At 35.9% G+C, this 26,463-nt stretch overlaps 1 long non-coding RNA gene across 6 annotated transcripts in view; it reads right to left on the bottom strand.

The window, feature by feature from the left end:
• The window catches only part of LOC143651498 (uncharacterized), a 28,393-nt gene extending 23,189 nt beyond the window's left edge, over positions 1 to 5,204 (bottom strand). For 2 of the 6 annotated variants that reach the window (XR_013159989.1, XR_013159988.1), the window contains exon 1: positions 5,058 to 5,203. This is a non-coding gene — a long non-coding RNA (uncharacterized LOC143651498). Of the gene's footprint in view, positions 1 to 5,057 lie in introns of all 6 variants that reach the window. The other 4 variants (XR_013159990.1, XR_013159985.1, XR_013159987.1 and 1 more) reach the window with 3 other exon arrangements.
• Between the last annotated feature and the right edge of the window lie 21,259 nt (positions 5,205 to 26,463).

The following is a 26,463-nucleotide window of genomic DNA, read 5'->3' as shown; positions in this document are numbered from 1 at the left end:
GTTAAGAGATCAATTTATTCAATGAATGACAATGAAATGTCAGAGATTGAAAGTAGCCAAGTGGTAGAAGTAAAACTCCTGGATCATTGCTCACATATTTAATCTTTTTTTTCTGAGGGTTTTGTTTCCATCAACTTATTTCAAAGGAATACCTCCTTCAGAGTTTGTAATTACCTGATTCTGCACAGGCATTTTTCCCTATAGGAGTACTAAAGGTTTGGGCAGGTTTTTTTGTTGTTGTTTCAAAGATGGACTAAGGAGCAGAGAGATTAAACAACTTTCCTGTGACCCAAAGTTAGTCACGATGTTGCAGTCAAAGCTTCCTGGCTTCTGATGGTAATTTCACATTTGTGAATTCCATGTGGAGAACTGACATTTTGCAGTGTGGTTGAGAGTTGAACGGAAGAAAAAAAGAGACACGTGCTCATGAGCTTAGTTTATGATCACAAGTGGGTTTTTTTCAAGAACTTCTGGTGAATTTTACCCACATGCTTTTATAGTATTGGAAATTAACCTGCTCAAGGTATTAGAGAGAGGTATAAATCAAATTTAGGACACTAGCTTGACTTCTTTGATTGAAAAAGCTACCCATTATTACATTTACAATAGGATGTTATTAATAATCATAGTAAAAGCAGTGTTAGCAGGTAGGAATTTAGACTTAAGTACCAGACACTGTGCTAAGTATGTTACTGTAATATTCCCTGTGATTCCCAGAACCACCTTAGGATGTAGAGAGGATTATTATTGCCAACTCACTGATGAGGAAACTGTTTTTGAGATAGATTAAGCACCTTGGGCCTGATTGAAAGCAAGTGAATATAGGATGCAATTTGAATCCCAATGGCTTGACATGAAAATCCACACATTTAGCCCCAGCTTCCTAAAGGAGTTTATGAACACAGAAACTATGACTCAACTACTAGGTTAATGCTTAATTTATCCCTTATAAGAAGTATACCTTAGTGATTTGGTGGATTCACTCCAAATTCTGCAGTTATCATTAATTCAATTCAATGTATTAAACCAGAATTAAGTTATAAGTATTAGAAATATTAAGGAGACAGGAGGGGGGCAAGGGAATTTAGATTATGCCCAAGATATCCTGAATTTTAACTTGGTGCCCAGAATTCTGCTTGCAAAATTTATTCTACCCTACAAGTTGTCTAAGGTAGAAACAAAATAATGCGGCAAAAGGCTAACAAAAAGTTGTACTTGATGCCTAAACCCTTACAAAGAACATGAGTTGGCAAGGTTAGAGAGTTGAAAGCATCCCTAGCTTTAAACTCATTCAACAGTGTAGCTCAGGATTTAAGTAATTTTAAATTTTCTTAGACTATTCAAATGATTACAAAAGAATCACTTAGGGTCATAAAGTGTAAGGCTTCAGCTTGAGAAAATATAATTTGGAATTTCTAAATTAGAGCCTAAACTCTTTCTCTGCCTTTCTCTCTTAAACTCCCAGATTGTTTTGATGCATAGCTAGTTTTGGCCACTGCTGATTAGATTCTTTAATCTAGTATAGTTGCTTTACCCTTAGCATATGGTAACCAATCATCATATTAGGACTCCCAATGGGTGGTGTGCCTTAAGGCTGCTAATGTTACATGTCTGATATGGGCATGTGTTGGCAGGAAAAAGGGAGATAAGTAACCCACTGATTCCTCCCAGAGGGTGACAATTATTTAAAGCAATGCTTTTTGCCCAGATCCACTGACAATGACAAAAATACTTAAAATGCTCTGGTGGGAACATAAAATAATGCAGCCGTTGTGGAAAGCAGTATAGCAGTCCCTCAAAAAGATAAAGATAGAATTTCTATATAATCTAGCAATTTCACTCGTTATATATTCAGAGAAAGTGAAAATAGGGTCTCAAACAGATACTTTTAGATCAATGTTCAGAGTAGTATTATTCACAACAGTGAAAACATGGGAACAACCCAAGTATCTATCAAAAGATTAACAGATAAACAAAATATGACACCTGCACACAGTGGAATATTATTTGACTGTGAGAAGGATTGAAGTTCTGAGACATGTGGCAACATAGGTGAAAACATTATGTTGAGTCAAATAAATAAGGCGCATAAGGACAAAAACTGCATGGTTTCACTTACATAAAATATATAGAAATGGTAAATTTGTAGAGACAGAAAGTAAATTAGAGAATGCTAGTGTATGAAAATAGGGGAAAAGGAAATTGTTCCTTGGTGGATACAAAGTGTAAGTTTGGGAAATTTTAAAATAAAAGATAGTGATTATTAAAATGCAAGGGGAAGTATCAAAACCATAAATGAAGGAACTGTTAAGAACTTTGGGGTTTTGGAGGGAAAGAGGAGTGATATTTGAGAGATGAAATAAAGGCTTCTGGTAGGAGGGGTCATATGAGAGATATTACGCATGCGAAAGAATGGGGTTTGTATTTGAATTTAGCATTACAAACTCAGAGGCTGTTAGATGGTTAATTGCCTTACCCAATGTTAAATAACAAATCTTCCATGAAATAGAAAATATAATTTAAAATTTAGGAATCCTTTATTTTCCCCTAATTCCTTTAATATTAATAAGAATCATGGTCAATGAGATTTTTGAAGAAAAAATTTAAGAAAAAAATTTAAGGGAAACATGCTCTTTATTTTATACTAAAAGATGGGAGGCTTTGGAAAACACATTATATTGCCTGGCATTATTTCATTGTTTAAAACTTAACAATAGCTATATTAATCACTCTCATTATGCAATCCTTAAAAGGAAATCAGTTTTATATTTTCAATGTTTTTTTTGCTGCATTCAGAGGAAACATGATTTTCTTGAATGAAGACATGCAAAGGAAACCCATTCGTACCTTTATTCACTGTATGGGGTTAAGGCAGTTTTAGAATTCACTTTGCAAAGAAGCTTCCAGAAACCTCAAACCTTTTGATCTGGGTAGGCAGCACATTTCTGACCTACAGTGGATTCTGAATGAAGGAAGCAGTGTTCTCCTAGACATCGGTAATTACTCAGTAGTTTCAGGAGACTATCATATGCTGTGTATTGCACGCATTTATCCTAGAGTTCTCATGCTAATACAAAGCCTCCAGAAATCCCAAAGATTTTATTCATTAAAATGATTATTTTTTTCTGCTCTCCAAGTTGTTTGACTCTTTCACAGTTTTCATTCATATTTTTCCTGAAATCACCCTTCTCAGCATAATGCTCTTTGAAACTCTTTTATCTCCACCCTTTTCCCATTTCTCGTTTTATATTGATACTGTTTATGCTGCTCCTTGCTGACTTTTTTAAAAAGCTATATTCAGCTATCCAGATATTCAATTTTGTCTTAGTCTGTCCTCATTCCCATCCTTCAAGCACTTCAATACAAACTAACATGCAACTTACCAGACTAACACGTATGTGTTAATGTACTGTGGATTGAAAGACAGTAAGAAAGGAAAAGAGAAAAAGAGAAAGATGGAGAGAGAGGGCTTCTTTTAAATTAATTTATAAAGTGTTGTCTCAACCAGATTCCTCCTTGGACACATTACTTGTCATTTACTCTTTTGTAACCCCACCCTAAGCTCTTCTACCTCCGTTGCTCTCCCTATACGGTTTCGAATCTGTGCCATGATTTCAGCATTTTATATCCAGCAGATAGAGACACTTATGATTACAGCTTATTATCACAGTAAATCGGAATAGATATGATCTTTATCCATTTTCATATAGCAAAACTGAAACTAAGTGAGCTACCAAAAACCATCTGGTTAATAAGCCATGCATGCACAATTTAGGCTCAAGTGTTCTCACTCCAAGTCCTGTATACTTTGTTTGATGCCAAAATACTGTATTGCTTGTATTTTGTTTTCTTTTATTTCAAATTAGATGTAAATTCTCTGATAGCAGTTAGCTTATCTAATAATTATTCTTGGAAAATTAAATCTAAACATGCAGGATATTTTCAATATCTACTTGCTGATTAATTAACTGGTTAATTGATATAAACTATCATTTTATTTTACTTATAAGGTATATTCTCTATTTTCTCTAACTTGCCCAACAAAAGTTCCATTTTATTTTTCTCTGAAATCACAGAAGAGAAAAACGTTTCCTCCTTTTTCCCCAAATATGATTGGAAATGTAAATATTTTGTGTTTGGCTTAAAGATTTGGCCTAGGATTCAGTGATTTAAGACATTTCCCTTGCTGTTTTGGAAAACCACTGAGGAAGATTAGACCAGTAGATGGCTCTCTAATTCCTGAATTATAAAACAGAATAGAGCTAATACTTTTGACTTCTGGAGAACAGATTTGATTTGATTGCACCAATGACAGGAATAAACTTCATGCAGACTTGCTGAAATGGGACACTTTAGGTTGTTTTGTCATGTAGCTTAAAATGGGAAAGCTATTCTTGACCCTTCTCGTCCTTGACAAGCTCGAGAAACTGCTGAAGGAATCAGCACCAGTAAGAAAGACAATTTGTTCAACTCTGAAAAGAATACCAGCTTCACCAGGGCAGAGCAGCTTCTTCCCCAGGATTTAAGAGACCAGAAAAACTGGAACTAATAGAAGAAATGGATGCCGTTCTCACTGCTAGGTGATTGCAAGTAGGCTGTTACAGTTGGACATCTGATGTTAGCATAAAACTGGAGGACTTATTTGCGTTTGTTAAGATGGATGCAGAATGTGGGAAATTTACTAACCTGAGATATAGAACAAAAGTTATTCCTATCTATTCATACCAAATAGCGTTATGTTTGTGTGTTTGTTTGGAATGAAAAGGCTTGAAATCAAAGAAAATGTTTTTAAGGCATTGGCCGAATTCTATCCCAGAACTAAAAAGAGTGGAAGGAAATCACATTTATCAGCATGTGCATGAATGTGCCTGTATAAACACATTTGTGTATGTGAACATAAATTCATGCCTACAAAGGAACCCCACCACCCCTTGTTCAGAAAACATTAATGTTCTATTACAGGTTGTACTCTCAGTTGTTTCTTTTCAAGAGCCATATACTACAAATCCTCAAAATAAACTTGGCATAAGATAAATATGTCTCATATTGGTACTCACGTATGTGTTTTGAAACATGGCTCACTTCAGTATCACTTTTAAAAAGCAAAGGACACAAAGCCCAAGATGCTGTCTTCAGGAGACTCTGTATCTGCAAGTTAAGAATTCTTGAATATGATTTGCAGTGGGAAGAGAATGGAATTTATGTACAGCCTTGGTTTCCAAAGCAACTTTAAGTGATGTCAAAGAATTCGGAACACGTTTGACTCAAATGAAAGTAGCATTATCCATTTTTGAGGTTTGGAGTGGCATCATCAACTAACCATTCATACAGATAATCTCAGTGACAGAGTACAGCAGTGTTATTTCACATGGCTCGCCAACCTCATGAGGTTTGGATGTGATATGACTTATCACAATAAGCCATTCTGCATTATTTCCATGAAATTTGAGATTCTTGAATGTGCCCAGTCTTTCTAAGAGAAAGGAATGTGATCTTAAGCAGGAACGGACCCTAAAATATTAAGAGGCTCACCCTTAATCAGAGCTTATACAACTCAGTTTTCATAGCCTGAAGTTCCAAAAGCCCAAGCCCAGGATTTTGTTCCCATAATCACTACAATTCTGAGCATGGGAATAAGCCTCTGTGTGCATCAATTTGTCAATTTTCAAATCCTTGAAACATGAAAATGAATACTACTTATCTCAAGGGAAATATTCCACAGGAAACCAGGAGTGCCAACATAATAATAACTGTCACAAAGATTTTTAACTCTAGGAAAAAGAATATCTCTCTTTTTATTCTTACGTGTTACATTTTAGCAATACTGTTTTGATCATAACCAAGTAAATAATTGATAAACAAGAATTCTTCAGTCTTCTGACTATTTCTCTGTCAGGGTTTGTGGCATTTGGTAAACAGCTGTTGAGTTTCAGGAACGCCAAGGGACACGGAAAAGTTTGGACTACGTTGTGTACTCATAGACAGCAAATATTTCAATCGAAGAATAAAATTAATTATTCTAGAAGTATAGTAATTCAAAGGAAGGAACTAAGGAAGAATAATAGAGTGAGAAAGAATTAAGCATTTGTCTACCTTTTAAATCAATTTAAAAGGTTTAGCAGTACATTTATTTGGTTCCATTATTGAAAAATCACTCCTTGTATAGGGGTAGCACAGCAAGTGACATTAAACTAGTGTAACATCGCTTTTAAAAGTGCCTTCTAGATATACTTGCATTGATGGGTATGGCCAAAAGTACAGTATAAATTGGCATAAATTAACCCACATTCTAGAGAGGTTGATGCCAAAAATTAGGATTTGACACCTCCTTCAGTGCTTGCTGAGAATAGGCTCTACTGCTATAATCATCGCTCCAGCCTCTGCTCTCCCAAACTTTATAAATGAAGGGGAAAAATAGAGGAAATCTTCAGATTTGAGACTGACTTGAGAAGACCTAAGGCTTTCCCTCTGCTCTCTGCAAGGAAAAGGATGATAACTTCCCCTCTATCTAATGAAGGAGAGACCTCATATGCAAGAAGGAAAACATGGTATCTCCTTCCTGGATTGGGTACCAGTCTAGGTAGCAACCTTATCCTCTCTGCACTTACCTGATGTGGGGATAAGTGAACCGGAAAGAGATACATAAGCAGAGAGAGGGGCAAGTGATGAAGCAAGCGATGCTCCCACCTTTTAGCTTGACAAAAGTTGAAGAGTATCCTGTGGAATAAAGTGGGTACTACAGCAGATAGGCCAGCGCCACATTCTGGCTGCTAAATTACTCCACAGGGCTAACTACGTGGTGAGGGAACCATATCATCAAAAGGCTGTGGTTGATCCCTCTGTGGAGCCCAGGTTGCCTTGGGAAACTGCAATAAGAGAGCTCACCCAAAAGCTCTCTAGAAAGTTCTCATGTTTGGGCTTCATGACAAAGCTATCATCAGGCAGGAACAGCCAAGCTGGAAATGTGAGTATGGAGATAGACTGGACATTTAATAGCTCAACAGTGTAAGAGACTGGCCCAAGAAATGGATAACTTTTTTTTTTTCACCAAGCAGGGAAAGGAGACTTAGGATAGCTGATTTAGAGACAATGGTTGAAGGCGTATGAAAGTGTCCCGTGTTTGTTTCCCACAAGTGTGTTTGTGCCTTGCTCAAGGTGCATAATAAACTGTTGTATGAGGAGCTTGCTACGGCCATGACCCCTCAGAGAACATGAGTAAAAGAACATCGTCTCCTCTCTATTTATTTTGATGTTCCAATGTTCTGTTCTCTGATCTAAATCCCAGTGCTCCATTAATGCACATATGAGCGCTTTTACATATTTTGAGTGATACTATGGCTGACTTACATGATACCAACCAACACATTGATCTTATAACCATCTTGCTTACATATTATTTTGCTTCTAGGCAACTCAAAAATGAAGAACAGATTTTGCCAAAAGCAGTCACTGAGCCACACTGATGTCACTTGTTCATCTGATTTCTATTATAACCTTCAGAGCATTCACAGCTGAGCACTTTCTACCATCTTTCTCACTTTTATTTAAGTCCAATTTTTTTTTTTTTATCTCTCTCTCTGTGGCAAACCAGTTTGAAAAGAATCAGGACTCCAGGGGCGAGGTGGTGGGGAAGAAGGAAAGAGAAAGTGAGCATGCCAATTGCTATTAAATAAATTAGAAACTGTTGAGAAAGGGGGTTTATACCACAATGTGAGTGCATTTACCACTGGAATGTCTTTAAAGGGGTGTATTTAGGAACACATTTTTGCTTTACAGTCATGTCAAAAAGTCTGGTCTGTCCTTTATCACTATCAAGTGTGGAAAGGAAAGCAGAAAAATAGAATAGCAATGGAAGGTCTAAAGTTAGTAGCCAATGAGTATTTTCAAAATGTCATTGTCATCCCTGGCCAGGAAGGAGTAGACAATGAAATTGTCACACAGAGTATGCACAGATACAGAGTCTTTAACTATATTTCTACACAGTTTGTTGCCTCCATGAAGAAAACATGCCAGGCATTAGGCAGGAATAATTTGTTTAAACAGAATCTACATAAAGTTGCATATTTTCTGAAAATAAGAAACATTTAAATCTCCATTTGAAATATAGTTTATTTTACTTTTTCCCTCTCAAAAGAAAAAAGACAGAAGAAAACCAAAATGCTATCATGCACATTGTATATCTGTTTATGTTATGCACACATGCTATACATTATTTAAAACCCTAGACCTAGAAACCTAACCCTCTGAAGATACTTTTTGACAATAATATTGGGTGAGAAAAAAGTCATTTCCCATTTCAAGTATTTTGGAAAGTCTTATAAGGAGCACGCCTATTTCTGTAAATAAAATAAGATGCCATTCTGGGAAATGGATCGTTCTTTTTGCCTGAGAAAATGAACCACAGATTTGGGGTTCCCATAGAGAAGAGTGGGCCAAGGATAGTCAATCTTATTTGTGTGCAAATTATGTAATCTATGGAGGCAGATTTGACTGATGCAATACTATAGAATTTCTTTTATTGGTTCATTTGATAGCACAAATAAATATGTGTTTTTTTTTGCGTGCAAGAATCTCAATAAATATGGGGTTTTAGTCAAGCATGACCAACTCTTCATAAGGCCCATCTGACTTGTAATGTTGCTGTCATGGCCTTTTAGTTTAATAAGGAAATGATGATCTTTTCCCCTGTGCAATGCATTCTTCCCCTGATTTGCAAAGCAATTTCTACTAACTGCACCTCTGCATTAAATATGAGGGCAAGCAGGAAATGGCACTCAGTGCTGGCTGCTATGTCTTCTACAAGTCTTCATTTCAATTTCCAGCCTGTATTGCCACCAGAAAAATGGAGAACTGAGACAATTCTACAGATGGCTTATGCAACCAAAGCTTCTGAAATCTGTAGTGAGAAACAGCACATGGAGGTGGATGGCACACGGATACTGAGTTTTGAATAATAGCACATATTTTTGTTTTAAAATAAAAAATAAATACAATGCAACCTCCAAATCATTTTTTTCTTGAACATCCCTAGTTATTAACATTTTTGGGGCTAGAAAGGAATGCAAATTTTCTCGTAGTCATTTGTCTAGCCAACTAGGTTTGTCCTTTAGGTCACTAATTTTTAAGAACATAAGCCTTTTATAGATGGCTTGATAAATCATTTTATTATGAATTTCTTTAATGTTGCTAGAAAATATGTTACTTTTTTTTGACAGTGGACCTTTACAAAATAGTTAGCTCCCTAGCACCCTGAATTTTGAGAGCTGAAAGTGCGCAATTTCTTTACAAAGTAAGAACCTGCATGAATTCCAAGGTTGGATTTCTAAAATTTGATATCTGACCTTGGGTAAGTTTCTCAGTCTTGCTGTGCCTTACTTCTCTTATTTGGAAAATGGGATAATAACAGTACCTCCTGGAAAGAGAACAAAGGGATTATTCAGAACAATAAATACATTCATATTTGTAGTGAGCTTAGATCAATATCTAGCACATAAGTGCTGCAAAAAGATTTGTCAAATCATTAAATAATATGTGTTTAATAACTATTTATTGAATGGATAAGATGCTTACTTTTTAAATGAATATCTTTGGGAAGAAGAAAAGCAAGTCATAGAATATTCAGTCAACACATTTCACCAGTACTTTCCTTCCTGAAGCACAATTTGTTAAGTGAAATATGTAAGTGCGAGTCTCTCCTGGGTTGTGTAAGCTGCAAGGGCTTCCTCCCAGGGCTGACAATGACCAGTGCCTTTGTGTCAAGTGTATTTTAAACCTTTATTTCTATGCCGTGTTTCTACTTAGCTTGTTCTTCATACATTCAGTGATTGATTAAACCTAATCAGCCAAAACATAATACTAGTATTTTCATAAATAAGTGATGTTTTCTTCTCCAAGATCAAAGCATGGTTCTAAAACATCTCTTTACTGGGGACAGTGTTTATAGAGAAAAAAGGCTGTGCAGGACTTCTGTTGCTGCAGTTGTTACTGTTGTCATGGACATTTATTCATTCTAGACTGTATTTTCATTGTGAACTTCTCAAGTTCCCAGCACATTCACCCAAAACAAAAATTTCCCTTGTCTACATATTGAGCACTTAAAAATATTTTTTTTCTCGTTTCCCCTAAAAGTTCTATGGTCTAAAAATATAATAGAAAAATAAAACATAATAGGTTTACTGTCAACAATTGTGAGGGACCTTAAGTTGCAAATAGCTATTTCATGTGATAACAAAAGCAAAGGGGAAGAGGACACCTCTTAACAGAAGTTTAAGCTGGACCAATATCAGGAAAATTAGTGAAATTAAACACTCAGGGCTATGGAGCAAGGCATTCTGGCCTGAATTCTAGCATTTACTAACTATGAAAATTTGGGCCCTGAGGTTTTATTTTCTCATCTGTAAAATGGCAATAAAAACATCCCCCACATAGGAATACTGAGGGGATTAAGAACTACCTGGTTTAGGAACTGGCACACAGTCAAAGGGAGTTCTTCATTTAGATAACTGTTAGATTAATCAAGACATCCAGTCAAATAACATAAGCCCCTGGAGGGCAGGTACCATGTACTTCACCAAATATACTGTGCACTCTGTGAAGTAATCATTGATTGGCAGGCAAGGCAAATATCTGCTTCCAAAAAGATTACAGAATAAATCAACTGGATGTATAGATAGTTTGAAACAAAGACTCTGCCCAAGCAACATTAGCAGTAAGGACTAGAGCTTCAGGGTTTGAGTTTCTCAGGATGGAATCATTTCCCTTTACCAAGATTCACCTTCAGTATTATTTCCACGGTGAGTTCTGGAAAGAAAGACAATGGAAAAATGGCTGTTCATTTACAAAGACATTCAAATTGTGATAGAATGGTTGGTGTCTTTAAAACCCTTCTTTAAAAATAGTTAATAGTCCCAGTTTTAATTAATGAAGATGATCTTAATGTTCAAAGATCATGAAATGCAAACAATTCTTATTAATAAGATAACTTGTTTTTTTCTATTTTTTCCTCAAACTATTTAACCTCCATAGTGTGGAAACCAGGACTGGGTTCCAGATATCTCACACTTGGTTTATTTAAATTTGCTTCATGCAAAATGGGCAGAGTCCTGCTTTTAAAAAATGCTTCCTATAGCGCAAAACCTGTTTGTTATATGTAAAAGGAATGCATTTCCTATTTTCTGTCCCTTCCATCTGCAGAGCTGGACAGGACTTGAACATTATAAATATATCTTTCTAATTGGGAATTCCACTTTTGTTCTCTATCAAGCTGTTGCACCAGCAAGTGACTCATGGCAAGAAAGCCTTGTTTGCCTTGCAAGGACACTATTTAAAAATCTAAAACCCAAGGACATGAAATAGCTAATTGTGAGAAACAGTCTCTGATTTTTTTAAATTACCTAAAATAGCATTTACACACATTTTGCATGTTATTAAAAAGAGATCGCAAATATTGCCTAAGCTTTTGCTCTTCCTAAATAATATTGTAACATGTGACTTCTGTGGTATGTGCCACTCTATTACGCATTTTTGAGTTTGGCTCTTAGAATTAAATCCATATAAATATTTCTTTAAATTTTAGAAGGGTAAATTAAATGACATCATATGGCATTTTGCTTGTAAGTTTACTTATTTTTCTTAAAAGCTTACTTTCCCATGTATCATACTGCAGGGAGCCCATCATCAGAATTCTATTCAGTTTGCTCTGTAAAATGTTGGTTAATAAAATGTTTAGGCAAGGCAATAAGCACAGAATGTAAGCGTTTAAACTGAAAATTAAACTTAAGCGTTCCTGATCATAGTCTTTGAGAACTGGTTTGGTTAAAAGTTTTATTGGTTTTATTGGTTAAAAGTTTGGTAGAATTTCGAAAAAAAAATATGTATTTTTTCAGATAACCCAAATTTATATTTTAAAACAGCAATACGCATTTGGGCTTCATCTAAAATATATTAACATGGCAATCAAGGTGAGTATTGCGAATGTTCCATTATATATTTGCGGATCCCAAAGCTTTTGAAGAAAAGAAGAAAAATAAATTCTATGCCTACCTAATCAACTCAATTTAAATTCAAAGCTTCATTTATTTACAAAATATTTATCGATGCCTACTTGTGGTGACTCAAATAAGGTACCTAAGATATTGTTTCTGCCCTCAGGGATCTTAGGGAGCTGGGGAGAAACAGACCATTAAGTAATTACAAAGGAATATAGTAAGCTCTACTTTAAATGTAGATGCCATTATGAGAACTTAATGGAGAAATATCATAACAGAATTAAGCTAGGATCAGGGAAATTTACTTGGAAGCCGTGACAGTGGAGTTTAACTGTGCTGTGACCAATAAGAAGAAGTAGCAATAAAAGGAACTGAACTGGATATTCCAATGATAATTTTACCTCTAGGGAATAAGTACACTTACACAGATCTTGTTGGAGAGACTATTCCTGAATCCCTTGAGCCCTCTATCCCATGATGTGGCTCTCTATAGTCTTTCATGCAGTTTTATTAAGGCTTTTTTTTTTTTTTTTTTTTTAGCTCCAGACTAATTCTTCACAGAAAACAACTAGTTAAAAAATGAGATGAAATATTTTTGCAAATTTGAAAGTGTCCAGCTGGGCAAGAGTTAGAGATTGAGTTTGGTCTCTTTCAGTAGTTTTAATTTGGCTTGAACTTTTACAAAGGCAGATGGAGGCAACCAATTCATTGATACGGAGCTGGCAAAGGATTTAAAGTAGCTGGATTAAAATCATCTATACATGGAAGTGGATTCTTGGACCAACAACTGGTCTTAACTTCATTAAAATGCTCAGTGAATGATAATCCAAAGTTTGGAAAAGCCCAGAAAGTTGCTTGGTGCCTCCTTTGAATCCTGGAATGGGTGCCTTAGAAAAATCTAAATCGTCTTTGAAGATATCTGGCCTGGATTGTTTCCAATAATATAAATGATGCACTTGTGGTATGAGTAGGTATACTGTGTACTATTTACCCAAAAATCCAGGATTGACTCAAATGTTTTCTTTTACTTCTATAATATCCACACCTAAGATATCTGAAAACATTCAAATCCAACTTATTGAAATTTCCACTTTTTTCTTATGTCCTCTTTTCTCTTAGACACACTTCATTTACTGATGCAAGAAGAACTAAGCTGTACAATGTTTTCTCATAGCAAGCATGATCCTTTGTGAGTGCTACACACATAAAAGGAAAACTTTCTGGTTTATTTATTTTTTAGATCTTTTGAAATATGGAAACATTCTTTCATCCACTCCATCATTCCATCTTTTGTGTAGCAATAAGTGTTTAGGTTATAATATAAAATGGCAGACAAAATATGCTATTATCCAAAGTTTTGCATAATTAGTTTAAGTATAATACATACATTTTTGAAAATACCCATACTTAGTATAAGTGCATAATGCTGCCAGAATATTTTTCCCTCGCCTCTGGGGTTGAAGCTCTGTTTTGTGTCTCATCTCAGACACATAATTAGTTGTAGCAGGTATAGTATAGTGGTCTCACAGCCTACATCACCAAAATCTTCTTTAAACATCATTTTAGCAAAGTAAACCCAGGAAATTCTGTTCACCTTATTTAAATGCTTGTAACTTTAGTATTTTTACAATTCTTTCAGGCTCAGCACAGATGGGATTTTTCAAATGAAAACCAGATGAAAGTAAACAGTAATCTCACCATCAAAACCTAAAGGTAGGGAGACACAGGCCTAGCTCTCTGCCGTAACAAGATCTGCTCGTGCAGTGAAAGAATGTTTCCAATAACTGCAGTTACCTTTCATTAAAGATTCAAATCAGCATTTTATTTTTCCTTTTATAATTTGACGTGGTAAAAGGAGAAGTGGGCTTTCAAATCTTTAATCTGTGTCAACCTGAGATGAAGGTTTTTAGCACTCTGTCTCTTTGGGAGTGTTTGGATTTGTAGCTCATTTTACAAATCCTGTTTAACATACAATTAAATAATAATGTAAATATGTGACATAATTTCCCCTGACTATACACTTTCACTGACCCTGGTGATTTCCTCCCCTTGGGGTTTTAAATTTGATTTCTATTGCTCTACCTTACTGAAACGTATACCCATGACTTTTTTCCTCTACAGTTTGCTAAATATGTAATCATTTAATTTGTATCCCCCTTTACATTTATTTGAAATAATTTGTCTTGCAACAAAAAAGCACTTGATTAAAAAGGAGTCATCCTACTCTATTGTTAATTTAGTTTGAATTTCTTTTTATTTTTTAACAATCCACCTAGATGGCCTCTAAAGTAGCCTCCTTCTTTATGTAAATTGATGATTCCAGTACCGTCTGCACATTAATATCATGAGACTCTTTAAAGCTTTAAAACTCCATCTGTAGATGGTCGCATTTAACTGATCTGAATTGAATCTGAAACATTCACTATTTTAAAAATTTCTTCATCTGTTCTATTCTAACATGTGTCTTAGGGTTGAAAATAACTATCCTAGGATCTACATCTCTCCACCTTGGAAAGAGTTGTTCTTGTTTTCTGGGTCCTCCTTGTACCATTGTGAAATTCTTTTCTTCCAAAACTGCAAAGAATGTGAATTCTATTGCAAACACACACCCAAATCTCACAGAATCTCCTTAACAGTGATAGTGACATCTGCATCCTGTCCTACTTCTGAGAATGAATATGGGAATGAACATATAGCTTTGAGTGACTACTAAGTGGTCTTATCAGACCTCTCATCAGCATATAATGCATCCTTTCTCAAAATCAGAGAATTATATGCCTTCGTTCTGCTACCTCAACAAACAGCGCTACAGACAGTGCAAGATTCTGATATGGCAAATATTTAAAAACAACCATGAGGTGCTATAATCTAAAGAGGACACGAAGAGTGGGCAATCTCTTTTGGGATCTTCATTTCTTCCCTTTTAAGTGGTCCTCATTGTCTTTATAAATGAAGAAATAAAAGACATAGGTTTGAATTGATGAATCAGAAATAATTAGAAGGGATGGTGCAGATATTGCTTCATATCATTTGAGAAAAACTAAGCAGAAAGAACACATGGTGCCCAAATCTAGAAGTAATGGTATATGTCCCTCGGTTTCTTGAATGGTTATTAATTCACTCAGTAGTCTTTCACCATTATAATTGGGAAACAATTATAACTTTTCATAAAAATTTTATAAAGTCATGCTTTATCACTAAGAGATGTTTACATATTTTTATTATAAATAATAACAAATCCCCTTTTATAAGCAATATAGTTGCTATGAATTTTTAAGAACTCCATATGGAGAAATTAGTTGTCGTATATCTTTAATATTTTTCCAGGTTTCCAAGTTAGTAATCTTATGGTGTAAGATTTATTTTTAAAAACATAATGAAATATCTTGAGTTGTAATTCCAGTAAATCATCCTTCCAAACGTGCTCCATCTCCTCTTCCCCTCTGTTGCCTCTTTGATTTCTAAATAAAATAGCCTAAAATATCTTGAAGCTGCTTGATATCTTTTATTCCAAAAAAGGACTTGAAGAGAACAAAGAGCTGTCTTTGCTCTATACGTCCAGATGTAGGAAATGTGGGATTCTGAGAGCTTGTGTTCCTGTTGATTACTCTGGTACAAAGATGGGATTGAGATACTCACACAGTTCCAGGGAAATAGTAAATATGATTAAGAGGCAAATTAATGGATGGATATAGATTATGGGAATTTAATGTACTTAATGTACCATGGCTAAGTGTCTGACTATAGAGGGGATTTGAAACCTGTGGAGAAATATATAAATAACCAAAGGAGGAAATACAATTTTACCATGAAAGGGTCAGTGGCGGATGTTGACAGTAAAAGTTACAATGGGATCATATTTAGAAATAGAAAATGTCAAAAAAATCTCTGACAAACAGAGGATGAAAATAAATGAAATAAGAGGACATTTGGAAAAGTTACAGCTATGGCCTTCCTCTTAGATTTCAGAAGAAAACATTCATCAAATATGTTTCCACCAAGAAGTAATGGTCAAAGGATTTAAGATTTAGAGTCACAGATTCCTAGTGCGAATTCCTGATCTATCATTTAGTACACACCATGAGGAATATTACTAACACTATTATTTATAAAAGTGCATTTAAGTCATTGTTTTCATGGGTGCTCTGGAAATGAAATACCAGTGCTGTATATAAAGAGCTTTGCAAATTATAGATGCAATTTGGATATAGAAGAAATGAACAACTCCACGTGCGATTCTGGATATTGACAAAGTTTTCAAGTCGATTTGCATTTTAATATACATTCAATTTGGAGATGCATTGGTCTGAAAACCTGGGAATCCTGCAATAGAATAAACCCTTATTCTTGGAAACAGTCAACTTTAATGTGGATTAACAATGCTCGAGCAAAATCTCTAAAGTAAATTTGCCTTCTTTCTCCTCATCTATAAATTTAAGAGCAGAAACATTTTGTAGATTCTCTGGATTGCTTTTATGAAATATGAGTGTGTAAAAATCCATTGTGAGGTTTATTTCAAATGAATCATATTATTTTTTGTTTTTTTCAAAGTAAAATAGTTCTATGATAACACTCTTATTTTCCCCTCTCTGGCATGTTACCTTTAAGGGGAAAGAAGTAAAAAATGTCTATATTCTGCAGTTTATTTGTCGACTCATATAATTAAGATGCTTTGTAGCCTGTATTAAATCCATTTATCACAATTGTACTACCATATGGAATGCCTAAGAACTTCTAGAAGGGACTATCTTTGATTCCTTGTGTTAGTTTGTTAAATGCTGCCAGAGTGCAATATACCAGAAATGGAACAGCTTTTAAAAAGGGAAGTTGTTAAGTTACAAGTTTACAGTTCTAACACCATAAAAATGTCCAAACTAAGGCTTCCAGAGAAAGATACCTTGACTCAAGAAAGGCTGCTATCTGTTCACATGGGAAGGCCCATGGCTGGCATTTGCTGGTCCTTATACCCATTTCCATTGTTTCCAGCTTCTGATGATGGTGGTTTCTTCTCCAATGTCTGTGGGCCTTCCCTTAGCTCCTCCAGGACATATTTCTGGGTTCTGGCTTGCTTAGCATCTCATGGGAAGGCACATGGCAATGTCTGCTGGGTCTCTATCTCTAAGTGTCCCTGTCTAGGCATCTGTTCTCTCTGTTGGCACTCCAAGCATCTCTAAATGTCTGTGTCACTGTCAGCTCTGTAGCAACTGTTCTCTATGCATCTCCTGGGACTTCTGCATTTTAGGTGTCTCCAAAATGTTTCCCCTTTTAAATGATTCTAGGAAGCAAATCAAAATCTACCTTGAATGGGTGGAGTTACATCTGCATCTAATCAAAAGCCACACCCACAATTAGATGCATCATATCTCCATGAAAGTAATCTAACCGAAAGGTCATACCCACAGATGAGTGGGCCAATCTCCATGGACACAATCTAATCAAAAGTTTCCACCCTAAACAATAGGTCTGGCCAACAAGATTGGAAAACTATTAAAACATGGCTTTTCTGGGGTTCATAGCAGTTTCAAATTAACACAGTCCTTAAGCTCTGGTTAAAAATACATGTAGAAACATTACAAAATCATGTAGGAACATTGAACATTCTAATTTCAACTATTTCCTTCTTGAATACAATTTTTGAATCCTCATTGCTTACCTACATTAATCCTTTCAATATGTGACTAAAACTCAATTTGTAAGTAATCAGCTGGGCTTTCTCTTTTCCAATGAGAGCTGCTGCCATGTACACTTAGTGAAATAAAGGAGAGGAGAACCTTATCAATTAACCACAGAAATACCGTGAATAGATAAACACCTCCCTGCTCCTGTGGAACCAACCTGCGGACACTCAGAGATGTGTGCTAATTGCTGGTAACAGGCTGAGAACACTTAGTGAACACTTGATGAAACAGGGGAATAAAAAAACTATGAGGGGGGTGATCTTAAGAATCGTGGTTCAGCAGCTCTTTGATCTTAAGTGGATCAGGTAGACAGTATATGAGGACCATGTCTCATTCAAGAACCCATCACTAAATCATAAAAACCAAGTTCTGGGTGATGGGTTGAAATGTCTTTGCTTCTGCTTATATCCGAGTCTTTGTTCTTCCTGACCCCACCCCACTTATTTGTCATTCATCCCCTTATTTCCTTTTGGGGCCAGATTCTGACATTAGAGATCCCAACATAGATTTTGGCTTGGGCTCATTTTACTTATGTTTCACGTTTTCTGTCCTGTTCTCAATTTCCCTCATCCAAGCTGCTAACTTTCATTCAAGGTAGGCCTTCACAATTGCTCAAAAGAGGGGAATGGCAGAATTCATTTTTCAGCGGATTTATTGAGATAAAAATTATATCCCATAAAGTTCACCATTTAAAGTGTATAATTCAGTGATCATTAGTTTATTTGCAATGTTATTCAACCATTATCACTATCTAATTTTACAGTATTTTCATCTTTCCAAAAAGCAATCCTGTATCCATTAGCAATCATTTCCCACATCACATGCTACCTCCAATCCAGTTCCAGGCAACCATTAATGTGCTTTCTGTCTCTACAGATGTGCCTTTAGCATTTGATAAAAGATGTAGGTCCATCCTGAAAAGATCCATTTCCTGACTCCCAAATTGCTTACCACATTGTCTCTAACCTCTCAGTATAAAGTTCTTTACTTTTTAATAGAGTCTGGAATACTGGCAATTAAAAATTAATTTTGTTATATACATGTTTTTCTTCAAAGGCCAATTAGCCATTCTCAATTAATTCATATATAATTTGTCTTTCTCTCTGAAAAGTATCCTTCCTTCTTTTAGTATTGAGTGGAAGGCCATTGTAGAAAACAAAGACATATGAAGTATCAATGACTTTACTTCTTTCTCCTCTGTGAACTTGATATGTAATCTTATGCACCTCAGAGACTACCAGGAAATGAAGGGTCAGCTGTAGGTCTTTGATTGGCCAGGCTCATCTCTTAGACCCCACAGCTGAGATGGTCCCATAGGAGAAACCCTTCCCCACTCATAGACACTTTCAACCCTTGGCAGGTTACAATTATATAGCTTATTTTTCTTACTGTGGATGGGAACAGAGATGATATAGACTAAATAATTTCATCAGCATTTAAATAATAACAAACATACTTATTTAGGGATATCATTTCAAAAACTAAATTACTTTTTACACAGCTAATGAATTAATTTAGAAAGGGAGGAAAATTTAGAATGATTACTCTGTGATACTAAATAATAAATACAATTTATTGTGTACCTATTGAATATATTTAGGGGAATGTGCTTAGAGTAACAGAAACAACTTAAATAAACAACTGAATAGGGGATAATTTATTGAAATAATGGAGGTTGGCTCATAGAATTGATGCCTAAGCTAAAGAAATATGTTCTTGAATGGGTAGAAATGAGTTGGCCTTGGGAATCTTAAAGTGAGGATCTAATGGGGGGTTTCTTTATGGTGTAATAATAAGAGTGAATGAATTGCAATTCAGTCTGTATGCTACCTGCTTGAGAATCAAATTCCAGAGAAAAAGTGTCTTAATAGCCTGCTTTGGTCACATCCCCACCATTTGTCCAGGATTCGTTGAAGCACCTTGTTTGACTGTACAAAGATAGAAGGTAAGTTTTCCAAAACAAAAATAGTATGCTCTTCCTGGAATTGGAGGAAACAGATGTCAGGCTGATAATAGCCAATATAGCATTTATTTTTCAAACATGTGCATATTACTTACTCTGTTCCAGGCACTATACCAAGCACTTTACAATGTTACTCATTTATTCCTCATAACAATTATTATCAACTCAATTTTTTAGGTGCAACTCTATAAAGTAACTTTCCTGAAGTCATACAGTTAAGAAGTGATGAAGGTACAATTCAAACACAGTGAAGTTCCCAAGTCCCTGCTCTTAACCTACACTATTCTAACTCTCCATGAGCACAATGACTTGAGACTATCATTTCATTGCTTCTCATAAGAACCCGATTTGAATCCCCATCCCTCCATAGATGTGCCTATTTAAAAAGAAAAAAACCAAGCGGACCCAATGGGTTTAAGATCTGAGAAAGACAACCAGAATCCAGTGTTCACAAACTTTCTACCATGTTATACAGTAATTCTTTACTTTTCATATAGTAGTGGCTTAGAATAGATACTTAAAGCTGCCTTGAAATCTCAATGCCCTATTTTCCCCACGTTTAAAAGTAGTCTTTTCCTTTTATCATTGTGAGCATGTCTTTCAGTCAGATGACTAACGTAAAATCTCTAAGGAATTCTGCGTGAATGAGACAGACTATGAAAAAGTTTAATCAAGATTCCATTTGAGCCTTGTCTCTCATTCCCTCTCTCAGATCTGCTTTCATTTACATAAAGCAGCATTTCCCTCATTCTGAGCCTACAGAAGATAATTTCCAAGCAGATCAGCCAAATCACTGGTGGGCATTTCTAATGGCCAGTCAGTCCAAAACCTAAGAAAAAAAGAGGACTTTGTGTTTTCCTATGTGAATGCAAAAATGATAGGCTGATTTTGGATTTTATTTATATCCTGTAAGTCCAAAGCCCAAAATCAGCATTAAGTCTTCCTCTGAATACTTTCATCTTATAGAAATTTTTACAGAACTTTTTTTCATCAAAAACCTATATCTTGAAATAACATGAAGGTGAGGGATTTGGAAAAAGGAATTTCTGCTTTGGGTCAGGTTTAATCAATTGAGCAGAAACTCTACTATCAGTAGACCATGCTCTTAGCATCCTTTTCTAGAAAATGAAATATTCTTTCCATCAGGAATATAAAATATTCATTCAACCCTTCATTCTTCTAGGGCTGACATGACATGTGACAGGTGGCACATACCAATTCAAAGAGGTACAGTCAAGGTTATGGACAATTTCATATACACTGGCTACATGACTGCACCTTTCTTTCCCATACAAGGTGGTATTGCACCATGGTTAAGTCTGGCTTCTAAGACAGACTGTTTGCCTCCAAATTCTAGCTCTTCCACTTTTTAGCTGGGTGACCTTAGGCAGGTTACCTGTCACTTTTTGCTCCAGTGTCTACGCAGGGTAGTTTTTAGGGTTAGATGAGATCATGCATGCCCCAGAGACCAGAAAGAGATTCACTTAATTGGGCACCACCAGCATCTCAGTAGGACATGGGAAGGGACAAAGCAGACTAGCGCAGGGTACTTCTTTGAATATAAAATAGCTTTATGTTTACATGCTGAGTTCAGTCCCCACCCCCCAAATATAAAATTATTTCTTAAGTTTGAAAATAATCTTCAGAAGAATGATGGATATCATTTGCTTCTATGTTGTTGGTTGACAACAGTTGATCTAGAGCACTGATTAATGCTGTGGGTAATAGGTTTAAAGTAAAATGAAATATAAGGCCATATAAGTAGAAAGACTACTGGTATAAAACATTTTTCTTTCATTTAAATCACTATTTGTTAGATTTTCTAGAATTTGACTCCAGTACTTACTTGAAGGTGGCCACTGAACAGGATGGATTATGGAAATTCTAAATAGTTAAAATCAGTGCAGTTACTGGGATTTTTGAGGGCAAATGTGAAGAAAAAATAATAACAAAAGTACAGTAGTTTTAGTGCCCTAGGCTGCTCAAGCAAATACCATGCAATGGTCCAGCTTAAACAAGGGGAATTTATTTGCTTATGGGTTTGAGGCTATGAGAAAATCCAAATCAAGACATCATCAAAGCGATGCTTTCTTTTTGAAGACTGGCCTTCTGGGGCTGACTGCTGACAACTCCTATCCTTAGCTTGGCAGATGGCAATGCTCATGCCAGCCCCTCCTTGCCTCTCCTTTCTCTTCCAGGTTTAGTTGGTTCCAGTTTCTATCTGCTCCCTGTGTGGTTTTTCCCTCTATATTTGAATTTCACTCTATTTGTAAAGGATTCAGCAAAAGTTCTACTTAAAATGGGTTCACAGCCATAGGAGTGGATTAAATTTAAGAACATATTCTTTTGGGGGTATAGAGCCTCAAATCACTACATCACTGAAAAAGTTAAAGAATACTGGACAGAAGTGAAGGACTTGGGTGCACATTCAGAGGCCTGAACCTCAATTTTGAACCTATATCTGAATTAGGTCTTGAAATACCTGCTAAAGATACCTATCAAGCAGAAGGACAGAGGCAGGGATGTGGACAAAGGATAGGTGCGGGAATCATATGAATATGTAACCAAGTGATTGATGTAAGCAAAAGCTTTGAGTTATTGTACAAAGAGATCATTATGCTGATGCTCAAGGTGAGGAGAAAGAAGCATAGAAATTGAGACGTTTCCTGTAATTATGAACTACTAATTGGCCAAGAGTTGTGGTTCGAATGAGATGGAATTACAGAAGAAGCAAATGAATTTAAGATTGGGATGCTGCAGAATAGAATCTTGCATTGGTAGATTGGCCTACACACATACGCACCTGAAAGAGGAAATGGGTGATTGATTAAAGGATAAGGTCTATTCTCTGCCTTGAACTAGCTTTCTTTCTTTAGGAAGATGAAGTCTAGGAGGTTTGGAAGAAGGGCTTGTAGGTGCCAAAGATGGAAACGGGCTCCAGTGCAGAAGAAAGAGGAGATCGCATATTCTAACTTGGGCCTTGATTTATTTTATTAAGCACCAAAAGCTTTCTAATTTTAGAAATTAATGATCTCATCACATCACATTATAACTATAGCTCTGTAACTTAACAATGAACTTTTCTAAATGGAGTCAAACCTGTTATGTGTGCACTGGAAGCATAGCAAAATATGTATACCTGATTAGACAACAGAAGGTGATTTTTATCAAATGTTCCGATTAAAGAGGGCAGAAGACTTAAGTAACATTTAAAGTAATTCAGTGCTTATTGACTTCTTAAGTTCTATTTCTAGTAGCTGTGTATCTCGAATTCATTTGACATTTTGCCGACATTCACAGTGTTGCTTCCTAGTTCTCTGATTCTCATTCTATTATTTGAAAGGTAATTAACGGAGTCATATTCCCTTAGTTCACTGTGATTCGGGGCTTCTAATAAAAGACACTGACTCCATTTACTATTCCGAAAAAAAAAAAGCACAGGTTTGCTGAGGAAGGACTACAGTGTCCTCCCAGTTTCATAGTTTAAATAAGTTCCTTCTCTAATCAGTTACTACCTTAGAGGATGTAACTGAATGCTCATAATTATTTGGTGATAGTGTAATGTTATAATTTCTTTGTCATCCCCTAAGTTCACTGTTTTTCTGTCTGATGTCTTGCTGTGCAGGAATGTGTTCCTGTCTCCATAATATCCCCTCTAAGCCTTAAGAAATTCCATTAAAGCATAATGAACGAAATACTATTTTTATGGTTTCCAGCCAGGATTGAAAGCAGCCGTGCTGAAATGCCGCAAAACAGTTCTTGCAAGTTTTCCAGAACAGTCTAGACAACCAAACTACCTAGGGAGCTTGGACAGGAACTTGCATACCAGTCTAAATGTATTTCCCTTAAATATTGGAAAACTTGGAGTTCTATCTCTCAAACATAATGATAAATAGTTCCAGAGCTTCAACTTCTGTGACATATTTAAATGCACCAAATATAATGGCCTAAGGATCACAAGATGAGCCAAATGTGCATTCATGGACAGACAGTTAACACAGTAACAATTGCTGTATCACCAAGAGAGCTCCTACCTCTGTCTCTGCTCCTATCTAATTCACCATGATACAACTTTCCTACACTATGGCTGTGGTTATTTCCCTCACCTCTTTAAAATATTTCAATTACCTCCTGATGGCTACTAAATCAAATCAGCATTCAAGACCCTTAACCATCTGACTCTCAACTCCCTTCTAACTGGCAAGATTCACCAATACTTGCTTCACTGGTTTTGAACATCACATGGACTAAGACCATTCGTGATTTTTAAATTACCTGTTTTAATGACTTTTTCTGAAATACCTATCATTTCCCTGACAAACGCAAACCCAATCTGGATACTTAGTCCCCAGTCTCCTACAGAAAATGGGTTCCAAATAAAAGCCCTTCAGAATTCAGATTCACTGAAGTGAAAGAAAAAAGGAGAGCCTGATGGGCAATGATAACAGACTGGCTTCAGTGATGGTGGATGATGGGTATGCCAAATACTGGTCACAGGTGGGAGCACTAGATTCATCTATGGTGAATTTCTCCCTGTCTCTAGTCAACTTTTGTCGTATAGGAATGCTGGCCTAGCTGATCATTTTCTTTTAAGTGAAGCCACGATATTTGGTCATGTACTTGAAGTATCCTAATACTTAAATGATATAAAAAAATTCTGATAAAGAACTACAACTATGGCGACTTGGTGCTATGTCAATTTAGCTAAGCTGAAACTGTATTTCACAGAATCCCCTTTCCTGTATGGTTCTGGACTAGGGTTGACCACAAAAGAAATTTGAAGGAGATTTAGAAGTTGGAAGTATAGTATAGGAATTTTTACTTTCTGAAGCTCAGCTCTGTAGCTGGTCTTGTAAAATATCTCTGATTTGCAAACTCATGCTGTTGGCATGGGGTGGTGTCCAGATGCCTGGTTCCTCCAACTCATGTTATCCTTTCTTCTAGGGTTTCTCTGAGTCATGGCTCAGATACGTGTGGTAAAGGCACTCTCTATTCAGGAAGGTTACTCACATCAACAAGATTGGGCAGAGAGAGACAGAGATATATTTTAATTTATCCTTGTGGACCTATACCTGCTCATCAACAAGGTTTCCAATTTTCTCTTGCTCTTGACCATTTAAGGTCCATCTTTTCTCTCTAAATGTTGGCCTGGCTGATGTATAGCAAATTCAGACTCAACACCAAAAACAGAAACAACAGCCTTGCATACACCTGTCCACCAGCTCCCACCCTTGTTTAGACCTAATCTCTTAACAACCTCCTTGTTTTATATACACATAGGGTTCTGTTCTTCTGATTTAACCTTTATTGGTACACAGGCAAACATACCTGTGCACTGAAATTTGCCTGGGAAACACCAGAAAACAAGCTCTGTCTAAAATAATATCCTCAGTTGAAAATAATCTCTCCTCTGCTGAAAACTCTCAGACTGGTATAGAACATTTAACTTACCATGATATTTATTATTATTTTTCATGTGTTTTATCTTCCTTAATGTATTTCTATGTACCCACATCCTCCATTTCTTCTCTCCCTCCTTTCCTTCAAAGAATAGTTCAGCAAGAAAACAGTGACTATTTATCCAGTGCTTGCCAATAATATGCTAGATGTTTTGGTAATGGCACTTTAATACTTCCACTAATACCTACAACTACCATGTAGATTAGATATTTTACTTATATTGCTTTTGGTTCTAGAAACAAAACCCTAAATCAAACTGACTTAAATAATAACAATGTTTATTGTCTTGTATAACTTGAAAACTGAGTATAGAAAGCAGTATGCTGTGGTCCCAGCTGTACTGCTTGCCATTCACTTGCTCATACCTTCCTCCATTTGTTGATATAATTCCCAGGTGGTAGGGAGATAACTGAAGCTGCCTTATGGATTTCCCTTAACCCTTAAGTAACTTTCGTGAACAGAATCCAAGATATCCCTAGACAGCTTCTTGCACGCATGAGCACATATCTAGTACAAGAAAATACTCATGCTTCTTGCTACCTGACAAACTCTGAAAGTGTAAGTCATCAAGCAAACCTCTGGCCCTTGTTTTCTTCAGATGTATGGCAAACACCTGTCTTCTGTACCCATGCGTGTAGAAGACGAGTATCAAGCTGTTTTGAATGGTGGCTTTGAAGTCCTTTTCATTAATTCTGGAGGTAAATGAGTGTGCCAACTACTCTGCCAGGAAATAGGAGTGGCACCCATGGTATACCACTTCCAAAATCATTCTCTTTGCTAATCTCCACCTATACTTCCAATCTTTCTTATCACCTTTAGGCCAGGAGTTATGGTCCTCAAAGAGTCACAGAACTTATTTCAACTTCTTTAAAGTCCAATATAGGTGATTAGGCAACACACAGCGGAATGGAAAAGAGGGACCGTGGTCACTAAGATGAAATTGAGATCAAATAAAAAACGTTTTAATATATGAACTAAACTTGCCTAAATATGGCATGTTAGAAATTTACAAGAATGTTTTCTCTAATTGAGTTAATCAAAATATTATCATATTTGATATTAGGGAGAAAGGATTATATTAATTTATTTTCTGGCTTATTAAACTAGGAGTTGTCTTTTATTCAATCAACAGATGGTTTCATATATAAAAGAAATATTCAAGTAGTAAATGAACCCAAGATTTTATTGACTGATCTCTACACAGCTATTATTATGACTCATACAATAATAATAAATCTGACTTGCTTAATATCTATTATATATCAAATTGTTTTTCAGGCATTATTTCAGTTCTCCCAATAATATTGTAGAGTGGTTATTACTGTCCCCATTTCACAGGGCAGGAAATCTCATTGTGTTTAAGGATATTTTCTGA

This window comes from Tamandua tetradactyla, chromosome 12 (assembly GCF_023851605.1).
Source record: "Tamandua tetradactyla isolate mTamTet1 chromosome 12, mTamTet1.pri, whole genome shotgun sequence".
In the NCBI taxonomy this organism is placed as follows: Eukaryota; Metazoa; Chordata; class Mammalia; order Pilosa; family Myrmecophagidae; genus Tamandua; species Tamandua tetradactyla.
The sequence above is the reverse complement of the archived record's forward strand: the minus strand, read 5'-3'. Positions and strand labels throughout refer to the sequence as shown.